At 38.2% G+C, this 26,353-nt stretch overlaps 1 protein-coding gene across 1 annotated transcript in view; it reads right to left on the reverse strand.

The window, feature by feature from the left end:
* TTBK2 (tau tubulin kinase 2) overlaps positions 1-25,089 on the reverse strand; it is a 140,770-nt gene extending 115,681 nt beyond the window's left edge. Inside the window, exon 1 of the mRNA XM_046649669.1 lies at positions 24,751-25,089. The gene's annotated coding sequence lies outside the window, so the exon portion shown is untranslated. The remainder of the gene's footprint in view (positions 1-24,750) is intronic.
* Positions 25,090-26,353: the final 1,264 nt, after the last annotated feature.

Raw genomic sequence — 26,353 nt, forward strand, 5'->3', positions numbered from 1 at the left:
GCTTTAAAGGATAAAAATCTTCAGCCAAGAATACTCTATGCAGCAAGAATTTCCTTCAGATATGAGGGAGAAATTAAATCTTTTCCAGACAAACAAAAGTTAAGGGAATTTGTAACTAAAATCCCTCCACTACAAGAAATCCTCAAGAAGGCTCTCATACTTGAAAAAAGAAAAAAGGGAGAAAGGGGACACAAGCCACAGACTAGGGAGACCAATGGATAGAACCAGAACAGGATAGCAAATATGCAATTATAGCATTAGGGTAAAAGTAAGGAAACTACCAAAACAAGGACGATCTTAGCACTCTAACTACCAATTAATAAGACAAGTTGGAATAAAAAATGAAAATAATTATTTAGGAGGGGAAGAGCAAAGGGTCTAAATGAGTATTGGTCAAGTAAGTAAGACACCACCAGAGAATAGACTATATTATACATGAGATTCTAAATACAAACTTCAAGGTAGACACTAAAATAAAGTACAGAGCAGAGTCACAAATCATAAATAAGGAAAAATCTAAGAAATTGCAGTATTAAATGGGTAGTCTAAAGTAAACAGGAAAAGAAATGCAGGAAAACAAGATAATGAGCGACAGATTAACAGCACTAAGTCCACATGCATCAATAATCACTCTCAATGTGAACGGATTGAACTCTCCAATAAAAAGACACAGAGTGGCAAAGTGGATTAAAGAACATGACACAACAATTTGTTGCCTCCAGGAAACACACCTCAGCCCCAAGGACAAACACAGACTCAGGGTGAAGGGGTGGAGGACAATACTTCAAGCAAATAGCAAGGAAAAAAAGGCAGGTGTTGCAATTCTCATATCAGACCAAGTGGATTTCAAAATAAGACAGGTAAAGAGAGACACAGAGGGACAATATATAATGATCAAAGGGACACTTCATCAAGAAGAAATAACGCTTATAAATATCTATGCACCCAACACAAGAGCACCAAGATTCATAAAGCAACTATTAACAGACCTAAAGGAAGATATTAAAAACAACACAATAATAGTAGGGGACCTCAACACCCCACTCACAGCAATGGACAGATCATCCAGACAGAAAAATCAACAAGGAAATAGTGGAGCTAAATGAAAAACTAAAACAATTGGACTTAATAGACATATATAGATCACTCCACCCTGAAAGAGCTGAATACACATTCTTCTCAAGTGCACATGGAACATTCTCTAGGATAGACCATATGTTGGGAAACAAGGCAAGCCTCTACAAATTTAAAAAAATTGAAATAATAACAAGCATCTTCTCAGATCATAGTGCTATAAGGCTAGAAATTAATTACAAGAAAAAAGCTGAGAAAGGCACAAAGATGTGGAGACTAAACAACACACTACTGAACAAGCAATGGATCATTGAAGAAATTAAACAAGAAATAAAAAAATACCTGGAAACAAATGAACATGATAGCATGCCATACCAACTCATATGGGATACAGCAAAAGCTGTATTAAGAGGAAAATTCATCACAATACAGGCACATCTTACCAAACAAGAAAAATCCCAAGTAAGCAACCTTAAAGCACACCTAACTGAACTAGAGAAAAAAGAACAAATGAAGCCCAAAGTCAGCAGAAGGAGAGAAATAATAAAAATCAGAGCAGAAATAAATACTATTGAAACAAAAAAAGCAGTAGAAAGGATCAATGAGACAAAGAGCTGGTTTTTTGAGAAGATAGATAAAATTGACAAACCACTAGCCAGACTTACAAAGAAAAAAAGGGAGAAAGCTCAAACAAACAAAATCAGAAATGAGCGAGGAGAAATAACAACAGACTCTGCAGAAATACAACAGATTATAAGAGAATACTACAAAAAGCTATATGCCAACAGAATGGATAACCTAGAGGAAATGGATAAATTCTTGGACTCCTACAATCTCCCAAAGCTCACTCAAGAAGAGGCAGACAATTTGAACAGACCAATCACAAGGAAAGAGATTGAAACAGCAATCAAAAGCATCCCAAAGAATAAAACCCCAGGACCAGATGGCTTTCCTGGGGAATTCTACCAAACTTTCAGAGAGGATTTAATACCTATCCTTTTCAAGCTATTCCAAAAAATTAGGGAAGATGGAACACTTCCTAACACATTCTATGAGGCCAACATCATGCTGATACCAAAATCTGACAAGGACACCACGAAAAAAGAGAACTACAGGCCAATATCACTGATGAACATAGACGCAAAAATTCTCAACAAAATTTTGGCAACCAGAATTCAGCAATTCATCAAAAGAATCATACATCATGATCAGGTGGGATTCATACCAGGGACACAGGGATGGTTCAACATCCGCAAATCAATCAACATGATACACCACATCAACAAACTGAGGAATAAAAACCACATGACCATCTCAATAGATGCAGAGAAGGCATTTGACAAGATCCAACAGCCATTTATGATAAAAACTGAACAAAATGGGCATAGAAGGAAACTACCTCAACCTAATAAAGGCCATACACGACAAACCCATAGCCAACATCATACTCAATGGGCAAAAACTGAACGCCATCCCCCTGAAAACAGGAACGAGACAAGGATGCCCTCTATCACCACTCTTATTTAACATAGTACTGGAGGTCCTGGCCAGAGCAATCAGGCAAGAAAAAGGAATAAAAGGAATCCAAATAGGGAAGGAAGAAGTGAAACTCTCGCTGTTTGCAGACGACATGATCTTATATATAGAAAAGCCCAAAGAATCCATTGGAAAACTCTTAGAAGTAATCAACAACTACAGCAAAGTTGCAGGGTATAAAATCAATTTGCATAAATCAGTAGCATTTCTATACTCCAGTAATGAACCAACAGAAAAAGAACTCAAGAATACAATACCATTCACAATCGCAACAAAAAGAATAAAATACCTTGGGGTAAATTTAACCAAGGAAGTGAAGGACCTATATAATGAAAATTACAAGGCCTTTCTGAGAGAATTGGATGACGACATAAGGAGATGGAAAGACATTCCATGTACGTGGATTGGAAGAATAAACAGTTAAAATGTCCGTTCTACCTAAAGCAATCTACAGATTCAATGCCATCCCAATCAGAATCCCAATGACATTCTTTACAGAATTAGAACAAAGAATCCTAAAATTCATATGGGGCAACAAAAGACCCCGAATTGCTAAAGCAATCCTGAGAAAAAAGAACAAAACGGGAGGCATCACAATCCCTGACTTCAAAACATACTACAAAGCTACAGTAATCAAAACAGCATGGTACTGGTACAAAAACAGGTGCACACATCAATGGAACAGAAGTGAAAGCCCAGAAATAAAACCACACATCTATGGACAGCTTATCTTTGACAAAGGAGCTGAGGGCATACAATGGAGAAAAGAAAGTCTTTTCAACAAATGGTGCTGGGAAAACTGGAAAGCCACATGTAAAAGAATGAAAATTGACCATTCTTTTTTACCATTCACCAAAATAAACTCAAAATGGATCAAAGACCTAAAGGTGAGACCTGAAACCATAAGGCTTCTGGAAGAAAACGAAGGCAGTACACTATTTGACATCGGTATTAAAAGGATCTTTTCGGACACCATGCCTTCTCAGAGAAGGGAAACAATAGAAAGAATAAACAAATGGGACTTCATCAGATTAAAGAGCTTCTTCAAGGCAAATGAAAACAGGATTGAAACAAAAAAAAACCCACTAACTGGGAAAAAATATCTGCAAGTCATATATCTGACAAAGGCTTAATATCCATAATATATAAAGAACTCTTGCAACTCAACAACAAAACATCAAACAACCCAATCAAAAAATGGGCTGGAGACATGAACAGACATTTCTCCAAAGAAGATATGCTGATGGCCAATAGGCACATGAAAAGATGCTCATCATCGCTGATCATCAGGGAAATGCAAATCAAAACTACACTAAGATATCACCTTACACCCGTTAGAATGACAAAAATATCTAAAACTAATAGCAACAAATGTTGGAGAGGTTGCGGAGAAAAACGAACCCTCATACACTGCTGGTGGGAATGCAAACTGGTGCAACCACTATGGAAAACAGTATGGAGATTCCTCAAAAAATTAAAAATAGAACTACCATACGATCCAGCCATCCCACTACTGGGTATTTATCCAAAGAGCTTGAAGTCAGCAATCCCAAAAGTCCTATGCACCCCAATGTTTATTGCAGCACTGTTTACAATAGCCAAGACGTGGAAGCAACCTAAGTGTCCAGCAACAGACGAATAGATAAAGATGTGGTACATATATACAATGGAATACTACTCAGCTGCAAAACAGAACAAAATCATTCCATTTGCAATAACATGGATGGACCTTGAGAGAATTATGTTAAGTGAAATAAGCCAGCGAGAGAAGGACAATCTGTGTATGACTCCACTCATATGAGGAATTTAAAATTACGGACTAAGAACAGTTTAGTGGATACCAGGGGAAAGGTGGGGTGGGGGGTGGGCACAAAGGGTGAAATGGTGCACCTACAACATGACTGACAAACATTAATGTACAACTGAAATTTCACAAGATTGTAACCTATCAATAACAATTAAAAAAAAAATTTTAAATTTATGTCAAAAGACAACCTATGGAATAGGAGAAAACTGAAAACTATATATCTGATAAGGGGTTAATACTCGGAATATATAAAGAACACTTCAACCATAAAAAAGTCTAGTAACTCAATCAAAAAATGGGCAAAGGACCTATTTCTCCAAAGAAGACATACAAATAGCCAACAAGCATACGAAAAGATGCTCAACATCTCCAATCATTAGAGAAATGAAAATTAAAACCATATGAGAAATTACCTCATACCCATTAGAATGGCTACTATCAAAAAGAAAGAAAACAGAAAATAACAGGTGTTGGTGAGGATATGGAGAAATTGGAACTGTTGTATACTGTTACTGAGAACACAAAATGCTGAAGCCACTATGGAAAACAGTATGGTGGTTCCTCAAAAAATTAAACACATAATTCCCATATAATTCAGCAATTCCATTTCTGGGTATATACCCAAAAAACCCTGAAAGGACTCAAACAGATATTTGTACACTCTAGTTCACACTAGCATTATTCACAAGAGCCAAAAGGTGAAAGTAGCCTAAATGTCCACCAACAGATGAATGGATAAAGAAAATGTGGTATATATACAATGGAATATTATTCAGCCTTAAAAAAGGAGGAAATCCTATCCCATGCTACAACATAGATGAATTTTGAGAACATTATGCTGCATGAAATAACCCAGTCGCAAAAGGACAAATACTCTTATGATTCCAGTTATATGAGATATCTAGAGTAGTCAAAATCATGTAAACAGAAAGTAGAATGGTGGTTACTAGAAGCAGGAGGGGAGGAGGAAAAGGGGAGTTGTTATTTAACGGGTATGGAGCTTCAAATCTGCAAGATGAAAAAGTTCTGGAAATCTGTTTCAGAACAATGTGAATATACTTAACACTACCATACACTTAAAAATGATTAAGGGGCTGGCCCTATGGCTGAGTAGTTAAGTTCACGCGCACACTCTGCTTTGGCAGCCCAGGGTTTTGCAGGTTCGGATCCTGGGTGCGGTGACAGCACCGCTCATCAGGCCATGCTGAGGCGGCATCCCACGTGCCACAACTAGAAGGACCCACAACTAAAATATGCAACTACATACTGGGGGGATATGGAGAGAAAGAGCAGGGAAAAAAGAAGACTGGCAACAGTTGTTAGTTCAGGTGCCAATCTGTTTTTTTTTTTTAAAGATTTTTTTTTTTTTTTTCCTTTTTCTCCTCAAAGCCCCCCGGTACATAGTTGTATATTCTTTGTTGTGGGTCCTTCTAGTTGCGGCATGGGGGACGCTGCCTCAGCGTGGTTTAATGAGCAGTGCCATGTCCGCGCCCAGGATTCGAACCAACGAAACACTGGGCTGCCTGCAGCGGAGCGTGCGAACTTCACCACTCGGCCATGGGGCCAGCCCCTCAGGTAACAATCTTTAAAAAAAAAAAAAAAATGATTAAGATAGTAAATTAGTAAATTTTATGTTATGTGTTCTTTACCACAGTAAAAAAAAGAAAAAAGGTATGGGTCTGGGTGCCATGGAGGGGAATCTGATAATATTCAGCATAATAATATAACATATATTTAAACTCTAATCCAGCAATTCCACTTCAAGAAATCTATCCCAAGGGTACAATGGCGAAAATATGTGAAATGATTTATAACCACAAAAGACTACAAAAAAACTAACAGTCCATCAATAGGGGATTGGTTGAATACAAAAATGGCTCAGCTATATAAGAGAGTACTAGTCCAGGAAGAAGATATATTGATACGGAGTGATTTTCAGGATATATTGTTAAATGAAAAAAAGCAAGATGCAGTAAAGTGTTTACAGTACATTACCTTTTGTGTAAAAGGAAGGTAAATGTTAAGTATATTAATGTACTTGCTTTTATTTTTTAAAAAAAGGAAAGATAAGCCAAAAGTGATGAAAACGATTCTCTATAGCACAAGTCAGTAAATTTTTACCGTAAAGGGCCAGATAGTAAATATCTCAGTCTTTGCAAGCCATATAATGTCACAGCTACTCAGCTCTGCCACTGTAGCACAAAAGAAGCCATATACGATATGTCTACAAATAAGTACGGCTGTGTTCCAACAAAGTTTTATTTACAAAAAGAGGTGGGTGGCCAAGTTTGGCCTGGAGACTGTTTTTTGCCAATCTTTGTTTAAAAGAAAGGAGAAAATAGGATGGAGGGGATAATGATGGAAGTCAGACTTCTATGAATGTATCTTGTGATAGAGTTTTGACCTTGTTTTACATATGAGAAAAAAAACTCTTAAATTCCGAATTCAAGAAAGGACCACAGCAATAAGTAATCATCAGAACTGGCTTTAAGCTCATTCCACTCTATCAATGATAGCTTCCCATGAGCGACCACACTTCAGAAAGTCAACCAGTCAGTAAGAGCCACACTTCGTAACCACATCTGCATAGCATAAGTTCAACCTCTTCCTAAACATTCCCCCTTCACCAATCCCTGATCTCTAAGTTTCACAGCTCTCCCTTGCACAGAGAGCAAGAAATTTAGCACTTTGTTCAGATATTGAGCGGTAGCCTCTTCCTGCAATACAATTAAAAGAAAAAATTAAATCAAAAAAAGAAAATAAAGGGGGCTAGCCCCATGGCCGAGTGGTTAAGTTCATGTGCTCTGCTTCGGGAGCCCAGGGATTCACCAGTTTGGATCCTGAGCACGGACATGGCATCGCTCATCAGGCCACGCTGAGGTGGTGTCCCACACAGCACAACCAGAAGGACCTACAACTAGAATATACAACTACGTACTGGGGGCTTTGGGGAGAAGAAGAAGAAGAAGAAAGAGAAAAAGAAGATTGGCAACAGATGTTAGCTCAGGTGCCAATCTTAAAAAAAAAAAAAAAAGAAAAACTCTAAAAATGTAGGGTGACCAATTTCTAAAAATTTAAAACAAACTGAAACCTATAACCCACTGCATACCAAGTCTGTGGCATAATCCTACAGAAAAATAATTCACATGGCCTTAAAATACAGTATTTTGATTGTACATCCCTAGTGGGATACATCTTAAGGAATAAAAAAACCACAAAGGAATCTTAAAACTGCACTTAATAGTTTTATGGTTAGAAGTAGTATCAGTTCTGTTATTTTAAAACTATTATTGGTATATTGCAGGACACAGCAAATAAGTGATGATATATTTTAAGTCACTAGGAATCAACATTTTCAGCATAAAGAGATATAAATACAAAAGTCAAAGTCAACTTAAAATCCTGAAATCTTAATTGAAGAAAACATGAAAAAATGTCATGATCTTTATTTAAATATGTGTTTCACAACTCTAACCATTGAGAAGTCCTCGAAGCAATGCAGCCCAGTAGCATTAACATCCCTAGCATGCAGACTGAGGGTTCCAAACACCATTTCCCTCAAAAAAGAACAAAAGCTCCTTGGAAAAATAACTACCTCTAAAACTGAGACAGGAAATATAAAAGATGAGCCTAGAATCTTGCTGCGCTTCAAAGCAGGGAATATACCAAAGACTAGGGAAAGATGCAGGTTTTGTGGGGCCTGAGTTTACAAGTGGGGCACCCTCCTCTTAAAAATCTTACTTTTGCAAATTTTACAATATCTATATGACGAATTACTAAAGCCTTGGTCCCAAAGCCTTGAAAGAAGCCTATGCAAATGAAGAACCCTGAAGTTTTAAGCTTCATTATGTTCACAGTAAATCCAACTTTGTCCAAGATAATGGAGTCAACTCCAAAGGGCACAGGAGCCAAGTGGAAGGGGCTCATACTGGTTTAAGGGAAGAAAATTTGACATCCAAAAGAATAATGATTGTAACCCATTGGAACATATGAAATACATTAATAACCCATGAGTTCATAATGATACTCAAAACAACTTGTTAGACATTACGAACAATTGGCTAGGGCACTAATTCATTACTCTGAATATAAATAAAAGGAAAACAAATCAAGCATTTATCCTGCCTTTCCTGTAGTAGTAACTGTATTTCACAGAAACCGAATAGTTGATGACTACAGAATTAAAAATTCACCATTTTGCAATATCTAATGAAATAATCTAGGCAATGATTATCAATGGCTGCCAAAACTCTTAGGTGAAAGGTTGTTTGAGTTAGAACTTAATGAATGGATGAGACTGGTAATACTTAGACTCCTGATCAATCTTAGCATCCCTAAAAGACCTGACATTAAACAGCATATCACTAACTTTGAGAACGGAACTAAGGCTTAGATCCACTGTCCAGGTCCCAGTCTGACCACTCAGTCGTACATACCTGAGACAGATCTGAGTATCATTTCAAAGGTTTTGAAAACTGAACTAATATTTAAACCAAAAGACACGAAAGGCTAGTCAAAACTTGCAACCTAAACACAAGTGGGTGGCTAAAAATTAAAAATATCAATATTCTCCATAGAATTTTATTATTTTAAAATAAATTTAAAATACCTGTTTTAATTTTAATATAGCAAATATCATTAGATATAAATCAATGCTAAAAAATCAAAATAACTTTTTAGACTCTTTAATAAATTTTAAGATTGGTAAGAAACCAACTGTAGTAGGAATGAGGTAGTGAAAAAGCTAAATCCTCATCTCAGATAGTGGAAAGCCAACAGACAATGACTAATATTTAAAAATTAATCAGCAATAATACAAGCACGTTAGTTTGAGATGTAGAGGATGTGAAACAAGTAAGAGAAACCTCAACTAAACTGGAGTCAGGAGGGCCTGCAGGGGGAGCTCTCATGCCATTTCATACAATTACTCCAGAGACACACTCTTATATCTTCCACAGGAAGTACAACTACTTTACTACTGAAGGAAGATTTCTCTCCCCACCCAGCAACAGCCCAAAATGAGAAATATCACAGCTTAGCCAATGAGAAACCATTGCTGCCCTGTACTGTTACTTTCTCCCAAAGGACTTTCATTTAGAACAGCCCCTCCCTACGCCTCCTTTTTCTCTATAAAAGCAAGCTCCCCTCCTAGATTCCTCCTAGCTTCTGTCTGGTGGTTGCCAGCAGCTGTGAGAAGGGGGCGATGGGGATTCAGTGTTTAATGGGTATAGAGTTTCATTTTGGGAAGACGAAAAAGTTCTGGAGCTGGATGGTGGTGATGGTTGCACAACAATGTTAATGCACTTAAGGCCACTGAATTGTACACTTAAAAATGGTTAAAATGCTAAATCTTATAAATATTTTACCACAATACAAAAAAAATTTAAATTTTAAGTAAGACTTCTAGGTATCGCTCAGATGTAACTACAAAAGTCAAATAATTTTCACTATCTCACTCTAAATTACCAGTGGAAAGATCATAAAACAAAGGGGTACCCTGGGTAGATCCTTCAGAACACTGAAATAAATCTAAGAATACACCTGTTCCAATTAGGAATTGCACCCTTGCGGAAAAGCCTAGAATCCTATAAGCTAGCAACGGCTACCAGGCTGCTTCTAAAATGGCCCCTAATGATCCCCAACTCCTGCTACTGATCTTCTCCCCTTTAGTGTGGGTGGATGTAATGACTTGCTTCTAACGAAAAGAATACAGAAAAAGTGATAGGATGTCACTTTCCAGATATTATTAGAGACCGTGACATTTATCTTGCTCCCATTCTCTGTCTAGCTCTTCTCACTTGCTTGCTCTGATGAAGCAAGCTGCCATGTTGCCCCAAGGAAAGGCCCACATGGCAAAGAACTAAGGGCAGCCTCTGCTAGCAGTATTATATGATTCCACTTATAATAGGTACCAACAGCTAGTAGGGAACTGAGGCCCTCAGTCAAACCATCCACAAGAAACGGAATCATGACAACAACCATTGGAATGACCTTGGAAATAGATCCTTTCCTAGTTGAGCCTTGTGATGACTACAGCCTACTTCGATTGCAGCCCGTGACTGACCCTGAAACAGAGTACCCAGCTGAGTCACACCCAAAATCCTGACCCACAGACACTGTGAAAGAATAAATGTTATTGTTTTAAAACACTAAGTTTTAGGGGCTGGCCCGGTGGTGCAGCAGTTAAGTGTGCACTTTCCACTTTGGAGGCCTGGGGTTTGCCGGTTCGGATCCCGGGTGCGGACAGGGCACTGCTTGGCAAGCCATGCTGTGGTAGGCATCCCACACATTAAAAAAAAAAAAAAACGTAGAGGAAGATAGGCATGGATGTTAGCTCAGGGCTGGTCATCCTTAGCAAAAAGAGGAAGAATGGTGGCAGATGTTAGCTCAGGGCTAATCTTCCTCAAAAAAAATAAATAAAACAGTAAGTTTTAGGTAATTTGTTATGCAGCAATAGAAAACTAATACACCAGGCTTCTTTGGTATGGGGCAAGAGTTTCTCAAAGGTGTTCATGAACCACAGGTTCTTTTTGATTCTATATCATGGACTATAGCTGAAAAAATTAATGTAATTTGGCTGCAGTACCAGTGCTGTCAAATACTGTGTTTAGGATTCATTTTTTCAATAACACTAATAACTTTAAAGTAATCAATCTTAGTGCAAGAAAACTAGATACTGGAAGAAAGAAACTAAATAAATCCCTCCTTGAAAATATCCTCAATGACCTAAAATAGGGAGTAAATAGAATGCTAATGAATTTGGACAATGATGCTAAATCTGGAGTTGTTGCCAAAACAGGCTCAAAGATGATCAAAATATGGACAGAACATACCAAATGGAGATTCAATTTGTAAAATAACATGTGGTGAAAAACCATTTGAAACATTTGCCCAACTGAAAAAGATTGAGGAGAAAATAGCCAACAACTTAATAAGTAAACATTGGCAATCCCCTAGATTACAAACTTCTTGAAGATGAAGACCATATCATAATCATTATATCCTCTGCCATAATAAAAAATTATGAACTTTGTAGTTAATCAATAAATATTTGGCGAAGTTACTCAACTAGCTAAAAATGAGACATCAAACTGTATGTAATTTAAAAGTCATACAGATTCACATATACAAATATAAAAGAAAGATGAGAGGAAAAATGAGAAATAAAGGGAGAAGGAAAATAAGAATGATAAGAGGCACAAAAGCAAACGGATAGAAAATTACATAAGAATTCCAAAAACAGAATTGTTAAAGCAATACTGAGAAAAAAGAACAAAGCTGGAGGCATCACAATCCCTGACTTCAAAATGTACTACCAAGCAATAGTAATCGAAACAGCAGGGTACTGGTACAAAAACAGACAGACAGATCAATGGGACAGAACTGAAAGCCCAGAAATAAAACTGCACATCTACAGACAGCTAATCTTCAACAAAGGTGCCAAGAACATACAATGGAGAAAAGATAGTTTCTTCAATAAATGGTTCAGGGAAAACTGGAGAGCCACATGCAAAAGAATGAAAGTAGACCATTATCTCATGCCATACACAAAAATAAACTCAAAATGGATCAAAAACTTGAAGCAAGTCCTGAAACCATAAAACTCCTGGAAGATAATATAGGTAGTATACTCTTTGACATCAAACTTAAAAGGGTCTTTTCAAATACCATGTCTTCTCAGACAAGGAAACAAAAGAAAAAATAAACAAGTGGGACTTCATCAAAGAGCTTCTGCAAGGCAAAAGAAACTAGCATCAAAACAAAAAGACAACCCACCAATTGGGAGAAAATATTTGCAAATCATATATCTGATAAGGGGTTAATCTCCATAATATATAAGGAACTCACACAACTGAACAACAGAAAAACAAACAGCCCAATCAAAAAACGGGCAGAGGATATGAACAGACATTTTTCCAAAGAAGATATACAGATGGCCAACAAACACATGAAAAGATGTTCAACATCACTAACCATCAGAAAAATGCAAATCAAAACTACACTAGGATACGACCTTACACCTGTTAAAATGGCTATAATCACTAAGACTGAAAATAACAAATGTTGAAGAGGGTATGGAGACAAGGAACCCTCATACACTGCTGGTGGGAATGCAAACTGGTGCAGCCACTATGGAAAACAGTATGGAAATTCCTCAAAAAACTAAAAATAGAACTACCATATGACCCAGCCATCCCACTACTGGGTATCTACCCAAACAACTTGAAATCAACAATCCAAAGAAACATAGGTACCCCTATGTCCGTTGCAGCACTATTCACAATAGCCAAGACGTGGAAACAATCCAAATGCCTATCAACTGATGAATAGATAAAGAAGATGTGGTATATACATACAATGGAATACTAGTCAGCCAGAAAAAAGACAAAATCATCCCATTTGCAACAACATGGATGGACCTGGAGGGAATTACGCTAAGCGAAATAAGCCAGATGGAGAAAGACAAAGTGGTTACCAGGGGAAGGGGAGCAGGGGTGGGAAAGGAATGAAGGGGAGCACTTATGTGGTGACAGTCAAGAAATAATGAAATAATGTACTACTGAAATTTCGCAATGAAGTAAACTGTGAACTCAAATAAAAAAAAAAAGAATTGCAAAAACATAAACTAGACCAAACCACACTTAATGAAGAGAACGCCCTATAGGAGTACTACCTTAAAAATTAACATAACACTGCTGTGTGTTGATTGTCTTCTAACTCCAAGAACTCCTCATAAAATAGATTAAGACCAGACTACCTGGATTCAAATCCTGGCTGTATAAACTAGGGCCCACTACTTAACTTCCCTGTGCCTCAATTTTCTTATCCATAAAAAAGGGATAACAACAGCGGCTATCTAAGATTTAAAATGATCATATGATACATGTAAGTGTTTATTTATCACAGTGCCTGGCGCACTGACTGTGCTCCATAAATGGTAGTCATTACTTAGTACATCACTTTGCATGCTTCTTAACCAACAGAAGGAGAAATAGTCACATTCACAGACATACTACTGTCCAAAACAGTATCTGTATTGCTTGAATGTTGACGAAAGGAAATTATCATGTTCTCATGGAGGCTGAGAATTCAAACCTATTATACGACGACTACTTAACAAATTCATATAAAAATGTTCTTGTCAGCAAGAGAAAATTATTACTCTACAACTATGATTACAAATTAAATTACAGCATTCACATTGTTATAATTTTGTTTTTAAAGTTAACAGAAAAATTAGTTGATCAAAAAGGGAATAAAAATAAACCAATGCCACCTACTATTTCTAGACTGGAAAAAGTATAAATTAGTTCCCAAATGTGTTTTGACTTGAAGCAAATTTTGAGTACCCACCTACATAAAGGAAGTTAGCAGTATCATAGTGAATACCAAAGAAGAAATTACTTAAAAATAGAAAATCAAAAACTCTCATACACTACTTGTAGGAATATACTTTAAAAAATAGGTCTGTATTTTAAAGGAAAGTTGAAAATATGAGCACCCTGTGACAGGCAACTCTTTTCCTAGGTATATATCCTAAAACACTCTTCTCTCACATGCACCGGGAAACATACACAAGAATGCTCACAGTCACACTGTCCATAAATGTCAAAAACTGGAAACAAGCCAAACGTCCAGGAAAAGAATGGGTAAACTGTAGTATATTCACACAGTAAAAAAATGCATTAGTTTCCTACTTCTGATGTAACCTCAAATTTAGTGACCCCAAATAAACAACACAAATTTATAATCTTACAGTTTTGCAGATCAGAAGCTCAGGCTTCCTCTGGGGCTAAAATCAAGGTGTCAGCAAGGCTATGCTCCTTCTGGAGGCTCTAGAGGAGAATCCTTTCCTTGCCTTTTCCAGCTTCTAGAAGCCGCTTGTATTCTTTGGCTCATGGCCCCATATTCCATCTTCAGAAATAGTATAGCATCTTCAAATCTCTCTCTGATCTCTGCTTCCATCATCATCATCTCCTTATTTCTCTTGACAAAATAGATATGCCTGTAATCATAAGGCCCTCTGTGATTACACTGAACCCACCCTGGATAATCAAGGATAATCTTCCCATCTCCAGTGCCTTAACTTCATTACATCTGCAAAGTCTCTCTTGCCGTATAAGCTAATATAGTCACAGGTTTCAGGGATTCGAATGTGAACATCTTTGGAGGACCATTATTCTACCTACCACAAAAACTACACTAAAATGAAAATGAAGAAACTACTGCTATACTGAACTACATGAATGAATCTCACAAACGACATTTGAAATAAATCAAGCAAGGGCCGGCCTGGTGGTGTAATGATTAAGTTCATGCACTCCACTTCGGCAGCCCAGGGTTTGCCAGTTCAGATCCCGGGCACAGACCTATGCACCACTCATCAAGCCATGCTGTGGTGGAGTCCCATATATAAAATAGAGGAAGACCGGCATAGATGTTAGCTCAGGGACAATCTTCCTCAAGCAAAAAGAGGAAGATTGGCACCAGCTGTTAGCTCAGGGGCAATCTTCCTCACTTAAAAAAAAAAAAATCAAGCAAGACAAAAGTATACATACGATATAAGCCCTTTTACATAAGTTCAAAATAAGCAAAACTAAACTATGTTAAATGGGGATGCAAACACAGGTAGTAAGTTTACCAAGAAAACAAAGGACACGATTTTTCACAAAAATCACAAGAATGCATTCCTTTGGGGTAAAGAAGGGGAAGGAGATGAGGAAGATGCTGGCAATGTTCTATTTCTTGAACACTTGAATTTATAATTATTCTTTAAATTACATATATATGTATTATGTACTCTATGACTAATATCTCTTATAAAAAGAACAGAAACAGAAAATAGTCATATAAACCAGAGGCAGGGAAAGCCAGACACAGAATAGATTAGGGAACAGCCATTCAGTAGTGTGACAGATAGCAGGAGACTGCCTCATCTATGGAATGGTGAAAAGCCAGTTAACCTGTGAGTTGAGCATGGAGCAGAAATCCAGGTTCAGAGTAATGATATAAGATTAGAAGCACATACACAGTTTACAATGTCTTCCTAACAGACTATACATTTCTTGAGGTCAAGAGGAGAACTCTATTCATCTTTGTATTCTTAGTATCTACCATAATACTGACCATAGAACACTCTTTCAATAAATGTTTAATCAATGGAAGAATAAATGAAATGTCTTTCACGTCCTACACAGCTCAAATTAAGGACTCCTAAAGCAAATAAGTGGAAGTTGATTTGAAAATTCAACAGTCATTTAATAAACTGTTATGAATTCATAGAAGAGCAGAAAGAAACATAATGCACAGTTTTACCTTCAAGGAGTTTACAAACTAGGGAAGAAAAAAAGTTAAGCAATTATTTCCAAATTATTCTTTGAAATAGAACACAAAATACAAAAACAGAAATTGATACTAATTCTCTGGATTTAAAAGGTAAAAAATATAAAAAGTTAATCAACATCAAACTGTAAGGGCCAAGTGCATATGACAAATCAGTACTGAGGGAAGTTGACATGGGCTAGGATAATCATACAAAGTTTCTTGGAGGAGGTAGATAGGATATCTAGCACTTTGGTAGACTGCAAAATAGGCACAAATTCCTCCCATTCCTGTATACACATCCCTTTATAACGTGACCTTGCTACATCTTCCATCAAGAGTTTCTTTCTCCATCCTAGAAACTGAAGTTGGCTCTGTGACTTACTTGGACCAATGGGACATTAGCAAACATGAACCCAGAAGCTTGAAAAGCACTTATGCACTAGACTTGTCCTCTTTCACTGGTTCTGGAACCCAGACTGTGAAAAATCCCAACCTAGCTGATTGCCACACATAAGTGAGCCCAGACAAGACCAAAGGAAGAACCATTCAGCTGAGTCCAAAGTGCCAAGCCACAGAATGGTTAACTAATACTTGATTATTGTTTTAGCCTCTGAGCTTCGAGGTGGTTTGTTTCAAGGCAAAAGCTAACTGACTGAGGAGGTAAGCAATGGTAAAGAAGAGGAAATGAGCACAACATACAAGTGCATGGGAAAATGAACGCATAGATTACTCTAAACAGAAAAGAGTTCTGATTGTGGAGAAAGAATACAAAGGCTTGAAAGGTTAACTGAGTTCAGACTGCAAATATCAGGCTAGGAAGAGGATGGTCCTCATTCTACTTCAGTAGACAAAGGGAGCCACTGAAGGACTTGAGAGCAAGAGAGGACATAACACAGGAGGAAAGGAAACCCAGTTAAGACTAATATAATCTAGGCTGAAGTAATAAAATTCTCCTACATTTAGGGAGGAGGCTAGATAATTCACCAAACAGATAACAGCATGGTTTTATAAATGTCATATATAGTTTATGTAAGATTCTGCTCTTCAACAGAAAAATAAGAAAATTATTTTTACCCACAATTTTAATCTCAATGGGAACAGTACTAGAATTAATCATCAGAAGAGCTTATGGCATGTCTCAAAGGCAAGGAAAATATTTTTGAAGCTATATTTGGGTATAAAGATAAAACACAGATTTCTAAAGACAGCATAACTGTGAAATATGACTCCTCTTTGAGATTTAAATATTCCCCACCAAACCACTTCAGCTCCTGGCCACCATAGAGTAATAAAGACCAGATTTACCTTCCCACCTTAAACAGCTAGTAAAACAGACAAAATATATGCCACGATGGATTTTAGACACTAGACAACAGGCAGCACAGAACAGGAATCCATGAGAGAAGGGAAATAAATGAAGCAAGCCTTACGACTGCCCCCAGCTCACCACCTGAAGAGTTTCCAAGCCATAGCACAGGAATGGGGGAATCCAAACAAAGCCAAGCAGTTTCACTGAGTTAAGGAGACAAAATCCAGAGTTTTGGGGAGGCCAGGGCAGAGAAGAACACTGGAGAAGAGAGAGCTGCACAAAGAACGAGCTCTGGGTGTTTAGAGAGGGATCCCCTCAACATCTTTGCTGAGACCTTAACTGTGTATGTGTGAGAGGAAGAGATCAGGGCCAGGGAAAGAAGCACTGGAAAGGGGCAGACAGAACAATCCTTAGTGCTCACACAATACTGTGAATAGTTTGTATACTCACCAGATAGAGTAAAAAAGACCTCTGAAAACATCCAGGGCCTTGAATGCATCAAACTATTTTCAAATAACTGTATCCCAGAACAAACCCCAAAAATACTTAAGGGAATACAAAATTTAAAACTCCAGCACATAACGATGTAAAATCACAATGTCTGGCACCCAAACAGAAATTATCAGGGCAAACAAGGAGAAACATCAGTCAATAAAAACAGAACTAGAAATGAGGCAGATGACAGAATGGGTAGACAAGGACTTTATTTTTTTTATTTTTTTATTTTTTGAGGAAGATTAGCCCTGAGCTAACTACTGCCAGTCTTCCTCTTTTTGCTGAGGAAGCCTGGCCCTGAGCTCACATCCATGCCCATCTTCCTCTGCTTTGTATGTGGGATGCCTACCACAGCATGGCGTGCCAAGCAGTGCCATGTCCACACCCGGGATGTGAACCCGCGAACCCCAGGCCGCAGAGAAGCAGAACACATGCACTTAACCACTGCGCCACTGGGCCGGCCCCTACACAAGGACTTTAAAACAGCTATTATAAATACATTCAACATATTCAAGAAAACAGAGAGAAGCATAAGCATGAAGAAATAAATGGAAGATATTTTAAAAAATTGAACTTGTAGATATGAAAAGTATATATATGAGATAAACACACTGGATGAGATTAACACCAGATTCATTTTTGTGGAAGAAAAGATTAGTGAACTTGAAGATACAGAAAAAGAAACTATCCAAAATGAAACAAACAGAGAAAAAACAGAAACCAGACAAAGAGAGCATCAGTGACCTATGGGCTAACACTAAAAAGACTAACCATACATATAACTAGAGTCCCAGAAGGAGAGAGCAAAGAGTTTGCTTACACTTTCATTTTATTGTCAGTTATTGCAACCATATGGTCTTATATAAAGTTTCTCTCTACTTTTAGTATATATTTTAATTTCTGGATACACTAATTAGGCCCAGAGAGATTCCATGCAGGAAAAAAAAAATCTGAAGGAAAAATGTCTGAAATTTTTCCAAATTTGATGAAAACTATAAATACCCTAAACACCCCCTATTATTAAAGTAAAAGATCAGATGCTTTCAAAGTTATCATAATCTATTATGTAAAGAGTATTTAAAACACCTGATCTACATTCCAAAAATAGATTAAAATATAGTTGGAAGCAGAGTGGCTACCTCATACATCTCAAAAGTCAAAATAATACATTTTTCACATTATAGAAAATTATCTAAATTATGTTTTAAAGTAAAACAAGCTGAGGGGCCGGCCCAGTGGCCGAGTGGTTAAGTTCCCACACTCCGCTTCGGCGGCCCAGGGTTTCACTGGTTTGAATCCTGGGCGCAGACATGGCACCGCTCATCAGGCCATGCTGAAGCAGCATCCCACATGCCACAACCAGAAGGACCCACAACTAAGATACACAACTAAGTACTGGGGGGATTTGGGGAGAAAAAGCAGAAAAAAAAAGAAGAAGATTGGCAACAGCTGTTAGCTCAGGTGCCAATCTTTAAAAAAATTTTAAAAATTTAAAAAAATAAGCTGAGGTGTAGGCACAAGTTTACAAAGATTACACAGCAGCTAAGTTTTTCAAGACATCTAATGATACTAATGCAAACAACAGAAATAAGGGTCAAGAATAGGATAAACCCCATGAGATTTTGTTTTTGTCTTTTTTTTCCCATAGGTTTTAGCAAAGGCCTCTCTAAAGGGTTAGTAAAAAGAGATGAAGATTTGAGAATAACCTCTTTGCTGAGAGCAAAAAAAAAGAAAATTTAGTCACCACTCACACTTCGACTGCTCCTTTTAAACTTTCACAGGAGGTAAATTATACTTCCAGCAGAATGGAATCTCTCCGGGCTCAATAAATATATTCAAAAAAGTAAAATATCTATTAAAAGTGAAGAGAGATTTTACAAGTCAGTGTGGTTACAATTACTGACAACAGAATAAGAGCGTAAACAACCTAGGCCTCCTCTCCCTGGCTACAGTACTAACAGCACATAACAAACTCTTCCCATACAGAAAGCACAGCGTAACTTACATGGCCAGATTGTCAGGAAAACACTAAACAAGACCATTCCTTGGATAAAATCTACTGTATGTAGATTTTGTATGATCCACCAAACAAAGCATTATGTCTATGATCCTCTCACTAAGACAAAGAAAAAAAAATCAATACAAAACCTTTTCTATAATGATCTTCACTGTAATTGGATTTAAAGTATATTAATTTCCCTTTGTAAAAATAGCAAAACTGAAGCAAAGAGAGATGAAGTAATCTAATATCCTATGATATGTTATAGTAGAGATGAGAACAGATTTACGTTTCATCTTGATGCACAATTAACATTTTAGATTCATTCGTTTAGTAAGCATTTATTAATTTAAGAGTTTATAGGCTATACTAACCTTATTTTCTACACCAAAAATTAGGTGCCAGCTTACAATAAAAGATATTTTTTTCTGATTTACAAATGCATTTATATAATTTTAAGTTTACAAAGATATTCAAATTATATCCTAATTACTTGTACATTTAATAACTCACCAATAAGCCGCTGGGCTAGAGCTAGAGAGAGACTCTAACTACTCACCTGGAAGACATCTTTCTTGTAACCATACATACCCTCTTACTGGTAATGCCTAGTCCTAAATTCTGAGTCTTAAACAGAGAGTGTGAAACATAACACAGGAATTCTGTCAGTACTCAAGCAACTGAAGCCTGGGAGAACCCAAAGTAGAAACTCATATTGCAGGGAGAGAGAAGTGGACTTTTTAGGACAAAAGTTTCTAAAGTGTTCTGGCACTTTTTGTGGATTTGTCTGGATTTGTCTAAAGCTATTTCAGGAGTTGTGTGAACATTTAATTTTTATTAAATTTTTTAAATTTGAAAACATTTATTTAATTATTTATTTATTATTTTTTATTATTTAACTACTTATAGCTATAACATATGCGTTAACCTTTGAATCTGGTAGAGTATGCAGAGTAAACTGCAGCTGATAAAACAGAAGACTACTTCCCTGAACCCACCTCCCAGACTGTTAGGTCTATCTGTTAATATGTTCATGTGGCGGTCTGTGTTTTCACTCCATGATACTTGGAACACTTGTAATTCCTTATTCTACAACTGTCTGCTCCCACTGTACTGTAAGCTGCAAAAGGGAGATCACCTCTGTCTTGTTCACTGCTAAATCTCTAATCTCTAGCACAGTAACATGGTAGATGCTTAACAAATACCTAATGAATGAATGGATGAGGCAACTGCCTGAGTTCTAAAGAAAAATAATGAGGTTCAGAAAGGCTAAGTTAAGATGGTAGCAACGGAAATAAAAAGGAAAGGTTATGTGCAGGGAGAACCAGAGGAAAGAGGAAGCCAAAGAGATAATAAAATAAATGAGATTTTTGAGCTTGGATAACTGATGAAATAGCAATATCTTCATTTGCAGAAATAAAGAAGTTAAAAGAGGGCTGACTTTTGTTTTGGACATGTTGAATTTTCTAAGTGGTAGACAAGTCCGGCAGAAATGAAGTCTTAATCTAGTTTACTATCTACCATATGATTTGGCTTCTAGATAATGTTTTCAAATGAAATTTCATGAGAGGTAAGGCTCACATTTTTCTCTTTATTCATTTTTTCCTATTTTCCTCCCCTTGTCTCTGACTTATTGGTCATGAAAAATGTTGATAAAACCATTTTTGAGATATTTTAGAAACTCAGGCACTTAGTGGATCAAGGGGAAAAAAAGAGAGGGCTTTCCAAACTTAATCCATAATACACAATATGTGGAAAAGAATATCAGACAAATATTAATAACAGTACTGAGATGATCATATGGCTAGACCAAGATAAGGGAAACAATGAAAAATCATTTTTTTTAAAATGGCAATTATCTTGAAACTACCAAAAGAAAAAGAACAAGTATAAAAATAATGATAAAAGCATTTTGCTAAAAACACATACAATGGCAAATAAGTTTTCTAATTCAAACATTAAAAAATACTGATTCTCATTTTCAATAAAGAAGCAAATTCTCTGGAAAAAAAAATAGTGATTCTTAAAACACAGTTAGGTTAAATCCTGACAGCTTACCAAAGGAAGCCAAGAAGCTACTACCTCCCATTCTTCAGAAGACACCAGAATACCGCAGGATTCCCTTCAAAGAACACAATTTTTACCTTGGGAAGCTTTACTCTAATTGAAGTAAAAGTAAATTCCCCAATACAATAAAAAGCAGCTATCAACATCCCAAAACATCACAGATTGTATTTACAAAGGTAAAAAAAATTCATAGAAAAAATCCAGAAGTTCAAAAGAGTTCATAAGTACTATATATATTCAATTTAGTGTCAAGGACATATAAAATCACCACCACAAAGAGAAGAATAATTACGTTTAAATTAAAGTCATATAACATAATTGAAAATATACCAAGAGGTCTGCTTAAAAATCACTTGTTTAAAAGATGAAGTTTTCTGGCAAAACTGACATTCACATTATGTAAATAACATAATTTCAATCTGTATTTTAAACCTCAATCAAGGATCACCAGATACGAAGGAGGACAGAAACTTCTGAGTGGTAGTATGTGTTGTATTTATGCTCAAAATTTAGCTCTAAAAAACTCAACTTTTTCATACAGACTTAAAGGCTTTTATCAAATACGGAAGTACAATATTTAACCTGAAAGCACTGAGTATTTACAACACAAAAGCTTCCACAGAAGCCTGGGGAAAAAAATCTACCACAACCATCACTATTGTTTACAATATACTAGATAACCAAAAAAAGACGACAAGAAAACAAAACAGTAGAAATATGTTTAATTTCAAAAATCTATAGATATTGAAAATGTCTTGCAACATTACTAAGCCAACAAACTGATACAGCTCCAGCTATCCTGTGTTTCTCAAAAACAGCAAAAAAAGGAATACATGACTACAGTAATTTTGAGTAACACGCATTCAAATTTTAAAGGCTGTCAGATATCTATAAAATAATTTTTCTATAGGAGATTTTTTTTTTAATTGGGGAAGGAAGTAAGCTATATTCACTATTAATTCTCAAAGGCTATTCTATTTTGCTAATCAAGTCAGCCCCCACTAGTTCAATAATGGTCGTTAAACATTTTCCCTTGTTATATATTACTTTGTTTTTAGGCAACATTTATTATCTCACAGTTTCTAAGGATGAGGAATCTGAGTGTGTCTTAGTTGGGTGGTTCCAGCTCAAAGTCTCTCAAACAAGCTGTCATCTCCATTACTTCTTAAAGTTATAAAACTAAGAAAGAACTGCCTGCTTCCCACCAAAGTTAAATTTAAACTCCATGATCAAAGCAAACTCAGCTCTGTAATATTCGTTTACATTAAAAAACCAACAATCTATCACTAATTGTCACATTTTAGTGCATTTTCTAACGTAAAATACTCTCACAAGTTATCTAAATTATACAAACTTCACTTCTAACACTACATTTAAAGGCATTTGAAGCCCTGTATAATTGAGTTCAATTTGCTAAAGCAAATGAGCCTATTATCACGAAGATTTCCTGAGGCATTAAAATAACCAGTATTTACAACAAAGTCAAAAGAAGATACAAAAATCTTAAGTCATATATAGTACAAAAGAGAACTGACTAAATTATGTATTAACCATAGTACAAGATAATGAGCAAGTATTATTCTTAGTCAGCCCCCTACTGAAGATCAAATTTGTTTCAACTTGATATTACAAATTAAATGAATGAAGCTAAGGACTTCAATTTCTTTTATGTGTCTAACACTGAAAGAGGAAAAAGCATTTCCCAACATTCTATTATAAACGGAAAATGGTAAGAGCAACTGTCCTTTTAAACCACGCTTCAAACACCCCTTTTACTGCCTTGATAAAAATGTACCACACAGAAAAACATAAGCTTCTAAATTAAAGATTTATTTCGGTATGTCTTCAATTTGAATAGATCGCAACATGCCATCTAAATCCACGCACTCGTTATTTGAAAAACTTTTAGAGTTAAGATGAATTCTTTAAGATTAGTCATATTAAGAAATATCTGTCATCAATAATGCTTCTTCATAAACAAGAAGAAAGAAATATATAGCACTCAATACCCTCAATAGTTTAAATTCAATCTCCCATCTCCCCTTGCCCGCAAATAAACATTACTCTATTCCATTTAGCCAAAAGAAAACAGCAACACATCTTTGTGGTCTATCCTGGCAAATCAGTGTCTAGAAATGAATACAACTGTTATTAATGGCTCAGAACCAAACACTGTAACAAAACAGACTGAGTGGATCCTCGGGGGGGGGGGGGGGGGATGCCCACTCATAATAATGTGCTCTTCATACATACATACAGAAACTCAGTTTCTATTGAACACCAAAAACATCTTTACATAATACACACGTTATAATAAAATTGCCCTCTCTCATGTTCAAAGAAAAACAATTTCTCAAACTAGGGATGAGAAGAGTTAATACCGGGATTGCTGCCACCTACCAACTTTAATTCAAAGCGAAGTACAACTCAATGTCATTTTTACCTCTAATGCAGCCACGACTGAAACAAAATTAACTTCGCGGTGAGATAAAGTATCCTGGCATCCCAATGGATTATCTACTTCTCTGATTTGACAGTACATACGTGTGGTGTCTTTTGTCCCTCCCACAGCATCCCAGGGTGTCAACATCATCCTAGTCAAAGCAAATGACGAGCAAACCCCTCAGGTCATTACTTCGCACCGTAAGTACCAGCAAGTCTTGGCCTGCAGTGACGTTACTACACAGCAAACATTCTATAGTCCCATGTCCCCTTCTATTAGATTCGGGGAGGCGGGGTGGGAAAGACGCGCTCGGCATATCCTGAGAATCCTGTGCTCAGTCCTGGTACCAGAAGCAGCGTGAATACAAGTGATATGTGGGTCACCCACAGAGACAGAAACAGAACGAAGCTTCATGACCCTCCAAGTTCAGTGAAGACAGCAAAAGCCACTGGGGAAACGGGGCACAAGCCTTTGGAGAAACCGGGGAGAAACAGACGGTCTCCGAGGTGAAGTGACCGGGTCTGGCACAAGCCCAGGGCGTGGGCAGCGACCAACGAGTCTCCCGTCCCCCTCCCCTCCGCACCAGGGTCAGTCGCTCCGCGAGGGGTGCAGCCGGAGGAGGGGGTCAGACTGAGGCGGGGGGGGCCCGGGGCTCCCCCAGCGGCGCCCTGGGAGTTCGGGGGGGTGTGTCCTACCTGGGCCGTGGCGGACGCAGGGATTTCGGGCGGAGGGCTCGGGTCCAGCTCAGGACCGGGACTAGCAAGGGTCAACCCTCAGCAGGCGGGACCGCCGCCGCCTGCCCATCCCCCGCCGCCTAGTGCGGCAGGACCCGAGCGCGGCTTCGAGGGCCGGCCGGCTGGGTAGTCCCCTCGGGTACTGTCCCCGTTTACTGGCGGCGGCGGCGGCTGCTGCTGTTACTGCTGCTGCTGGCCGCCCCCAGCCGCTGCGCTTGTGCCAGCCCCTGCTCCTCCTCCTGCCGCCGCCGCCGCCGCCTCGTCCCCACCGCTCCCATCGCCGCTGCGGCGACTACTGCAGCGCCCGCTGACCCGACCCGACGTTATTCTCCCCCTTCGCAACCCGGCACAGCCTAGCCCACCTGCCCTGCCAGTGCGCACGCCCACCTCTCCGCCACAGGTCCTGATTGGAGAGCGCGTCCCACGCCCGCCACGTCGGTTGGCTGGTCCCATTGCCTATCAGGAAGGGGGCAGAAAGTCAGGCAGAGAGCGTCTCCGCCCCCCACCGGAGAATTGCCGCTATCTTCAGGTTTGCCTGAGAGGGCGAGTAACCAGGAAAGGAGCATCACAATGGCAGTGCGCATGCGCGCGGGAATTCTGGACTATGTAGTTCCAGCCACAGCCGCAACTGCCCGCGGGTACGGAGCAGAGAAGCAGGGCTCCTGAGACTAGTGGTTGGAGCGCAGTGATGTCTTTCTAGCTCAGCGGTTAACTTGGCTAAAGAGGCATGGTTGTGACCCCAGGGTTGGGTTTTTCGGAAGAAAATCGGAAATGCTTTGTCACGATACGAATTTACATATTCTGAGGCAGTCGCGAAGAAGGACCCCAAATCGTGAGGGCCTGCCACGCCACCTCCTCAGAGCCAGAGCTTCCAGGATCTGGCAAATTGGCGCTGTCCCCAGATCGCCCAACGTGAAGCTAATCACCGGTCGGTGCTGGGAAAAGGCCTGAAAGGTGTAAGGAGGGAAGGAGACCGAGACCTCCTGAAAGGAATATCAGCCCGAGCCCGAAGTAGCCTTACGGTTTTCACAACCCATGAAAAAAAGAGATTTCATTCCCTTTTCAATGAGCTCATTCAGAGGGTTCAATGAGCAGCCCCCGTGCGGACCAGCATGGGATTTTAAGCAAGAGAATGTGGGAGTCCCTCGAAGACTTTAAGAGAAAAGCGAGAAGGGCGGAGCAATGAAGCTGTGTGGGATAAATTTGTATTTGTTGTTGACTGTGTCGAGCTCTTTGGGAAAGGGGAAACCTTAATATTAAACCCCTCCCCCATCCTCACCCACCGACTTAAAGAAGAAAAAACTCAGAGGTTAAGCAACTTTCCCAAGGCTATAAAACTAATTAGTGGCAAAACCGAAACTCAGGTCTCTTAAACCTCCTGTGTCCAGTGCTTTTTACTTAATAATCACGATGACTCCCAGGAGTCTGCCATGGACGGAAAGAATGTAATGAATTATGAGCTTCATTTTACTTTAAATCTTTTTGTTCACTCAAGTGACACTATGATTAAAGCTGATTAAGAATATAGAAGAGTTAAATATGAATCCTATATTCAGTCTCAGAA

Source organism: Equus quagga, chromosome 2, assembly GCF_021613505.1.
Source record: "Equus quagga isolate Etosha38 chromosome 2, UCLA_HA_Equagga_1.0, whole genome shotgun sequence".
Lineage (NCBI taxonomy): Eukaryota > Metazoa > Chordata > Mammalia > Perissodactyla > Equidae > Equus > Equus quagga.